Raw genomic sequence first — 3,501 nt, forward strand, 5'->3', positions numbered from 1 at the left:
TACGAGTACAAGAGTAAAAAAAGAAACTAAGCATAACGGTCGCAAACTAGTAATGATCAACAAGTGATCCTGAACTACTTACGAGTCAAATGTAACCCCACCGTGTTCTCTTCTCGACCTCACTCGAAAAGAGGCGGTCATGGCTACGCACGTGGTTGGTGCATTTTATTTCAGATCTATTGTCAAGCTCTCTACAACCGGATATTAAAAATTCTCATTTGCCACATAACTGCGGGCACAGCTCTCGAAAAGAATAAACCCTGCAGGGGTGTCCCAACTTAGCCCATGATAAGCTCTCACGATCCGCGGAGACAATCCTCCATCTAGGGACAACCCGAGTGTTCTCAGAATCCCGGTGCACAAGTTCTTCAAGGAAAGGAAAACTATCCCAAGGAGATCTCCCGGTGAGTCAGATCCGTGTCCAGAGCCGCGCGCTCACTATCCATGGACTCATCCATCTATGCAAAGTGGACGATAGCCAAATACCATCGAGTTACTCCGAGGCGGCACCGCCGGCTGCTAGGTAGGTGGAACAACACTCATGAGGAGCACTGGCCCGGGTTGTTGATTAATTATCCTCGGGTACCGGTAAGTCCCAATGCAAGTTTTAGTTGTTATTAGGCAAATGGTAAAACCAATGTTGGATCCTCAGGAAAGCTTTACTTTAGACAAAGAATCAAGGGGTCCCCATAAACCCCAACCGTGTTAGGAACATGACACCGGTATGACAGAAACTAAGGCGGCAAAAGTGGAACAAAACACCAAGCAAAAGGTAGGCCTTCTACCCTTTACCAAGTATATAGATGCATTAATTAAATAAGAGATATTGTGATATCCCATGATATCCATGTCCCAACATGGAACAACCTACACTGCACCTGCAACTACCAACGGTATAAGATGGGCTGAGCAAAGCGGTAACATAGCCAAACAACGGTTTGCTGGGATGGTGGAAAAGGTTAGAGGCTTATCATGGCAATTTGAGAGATTTGATAAACAAGTTGTAGGTAGCGCGACATAGCTATAGCATCAAGACAACTAGCAAAGAAAATATAGTAGTGGTAACCAAGGTAATGATCATCTTGCCTGAAATCCCGCTAGGAAGAAGACTGAATCCATCAAGTATACGACCAACATAGTCGAACGGATCCTGACAGTCGCAACATTACTGGAACTATCAAGGAGAAGCACAACTGGAAAGAAGCAAACAACATAGTAAACAAACAAGCATAACATGGCATGATGCACAACCAACTATGATGCATGTCCGGTTTAATGAGTCATGGCATGGCAAAATGTAACAAACAATACTACACTTTAAGTGGAGCTCAATATGCAACAAGTTGCATATTAACGAAACACCACATTCGAATTATTTAGTTCGGTCTCGTTTATACTACTCTTCAATACTAAATGTAGTTTAACATGGCAAGAGGTGAAGCATACGTAAACCAACTATTTAGGCAAGTTTAAATGAGGCCGGAAATAACAAACAACAATTTCAAAAAATCCCCATATGCGTATTTTGAATTTGGTACTGTTCTAACTAAAACATTATGTTAAAGTTGTTAAACAGCAAGTTAACGTGCACCATATTAATCTATACATTTTCCACCCATTTACAAATAAATTTTATTTAATTCGGAGCTACAGTTATTTAGTTATGAAATAAATCATTTTAGCATGACATTTATGCAAATTAAATGCAAACAACAATTTAAACATTTCAAACATGGATGAAAGTTGCATATTATTAACCTACATGAAAATCTAAGCATTCTACATATATAGAACATTTTAATCCAATGCATGGTTGTGGAGATATGATATGCATGATTTAGGGGGTCTTTTCTGTAAAACCGTATCCTGAGTAAATAGACAAATTCGCAGCGCACAGAAAAAAACAACTATGGGCTGAAACCACACAGGCTGGGACAACAGGGGGGCTGCGGGGAAGCTCACCCATGGGCTTCGGCCCGGTCGGTGGATGCGGCTGAGGGAAGCTGGCTGTGGCCTAGCGGGCAGGCCGGCTGGGCCTTGGAGTGGCGCCGTTGATGCCGGGCCTTGGCTCTTGCGGTCCAGGCGAGGCAAGGAGGAGGCTCGGGTCAACGGGGACGTACGCGGCCAGGAGGGCGCTTGTCCTGTTGCTCGAGCAGAGGAAACGAACGGGCGAGCTCGGGGTCGCGGGATGGAGCAGAGATCCGGTCAAGGATGACGGAATCCGGGTGTGGAGAACGAGGACGATTGACGGCGCTCCTCGGGGGTTCCCTGTAGAGAGAGACATTGATAAGAGAGAGATGCAGGGAAGAGGGGAAGGGTGAAGCACGGCGGACGGCGCTGGTCTCACCGGCTGGCTTGGCGGCGGGGTCTTGGGGCTCCACAAGCTGGGGAGGTCCGGCGGGGATGCGGGACCCGGGCGGTGTGAGCCGAGGCTCCAAGCAGCGAAGGGTTCTGCAAGGAGACGGGCATCCATGAGCTTGGGCAGGAGAAGGAAGGTCGGGGAGGTCCTGCAGTGGCGCTACCGGCGATGTCTTGGACTCCGGCAAGGCGGAGAGGCAGGGGACGGACGCAGGGAAGACGGATCCGTCCGTTTCCTGGCTGGAGCGGGTGCAAAACGGCAGCAAGGCAGAGCTCGGGGCAGCGCTGCTCCAAATCCATGGCGAGCCCCTGAAGCAGCACGAAAAGTGGTGAGGAGGAGGCAGCAAGAAAGAGAGATGGGAGACAAAAGGGAAGGTAGGGGACGGCCTGGTTCTGGTCGCCGGTGGTGGTGCTCCGGTGGCCGGCCGGTGCTCGGGTGGTTGAGGCCTCGGGTGCTAGCGGCTGTAGGAGCTCCTGCTCCTATGGTCGCGGACGAAGGCGGCCGCAATAGATGGATGAGGGGATCCAGGGGAGGCGCTGGTTGGTGGGGAGAGATCGAGAGGTGGAGGGCTACGGGTTGGAGGCCGAGAGGATTTTTGGATCGGCGGCGCGGGCATCTGGATCGATGAGGAGCAGGTGGGGATTGGGAGGGATCCCGAGGGGCGGCGGCGCGAGGCGGGATGGATGGGACATCTCCCTAGATTTTAGGTTTTAGGTTTTGGTCCGGTTATACAGCAGATGGATTAGCTTAGGAGTTATTTGGTCCTCCGACTGTAATCGTACAGTCCGAAATAAATAGGTTAGGAAGTCCAAACAATGAACCGAAGATGTTTTAGGGATGTTTGGAGATGATCCGGACCCATCGGTAATGATAGCCCGGTACGGGTTCGGGGAAGTTTTCGGACGTGCACGAGGGAGTCTGAGAGAGGTCGACAAAGACAAAGGGGCCTGAGAAAAGGTTAACAGAGACGAGGAAGAAGCGGCAACTGTAAACGGCTATGAGTTTTATGAAAACATGTGAATGCAATGCACATGATGACATGATGAAATGCAACGAGCAAAGAAAATCACACGGCTACAATGAAAAACATGGAAGGCGTCTAGAGTGTCGGTCTTGAGGTGTTACACAAATGGATCACCTAG

The 3,501-nt window shown here is 49.3% G+C and overlaps 1 long non-coding RNA gene across 2 annotated transcripts; it reads right to left on the reverse strand.

Moving 5' to 3' along the window:
- Nucleotides 1-1,080: 1,080 nt before the first annotated feature.
- On the reverse strand, nucleotides 1,081-3,096 carry LOC123052658 (uncharacterized). 2 transcript variants are annotated; one of them, XR_006424892.1, is made up of 4 exons: nucleotides 2,523-3,095; nucleotides 2,348-2,451; nucleotides 1,963-2,268; nucleotides 1,081-1,193 (listed from the first exon to the last, which is right to left on the reverse strand). It is a non-coding gene; the product is annotated as an uncharacterized lncRNA (long non-coding RNA). The 2 variants fall into 2 exon arrangements; XR_006424893.1 differs by having other exon boundaries at nucleotides 1,082-1,150; nucleotides 2,523-3,096.
- Between the last annotated feature and the right edge of the window lie 405 nt (nucleotides 3,097-3,501).

Source organism: Triticum aestivum, chromosome 2D, assembly GCF_018294505.1.
Source record: "Triticum aestivum cultivar Chinese Spring chromosome 2D, IWGSC CS RefSeq v2.1, whole genome shotgun sequence".
Lineage (NCBI taxonomy): Eukaryota > Viridiplantae > Streptophyta > Magnoliopsida > Poales > Poaceae > Triticum > Triticum aestivum.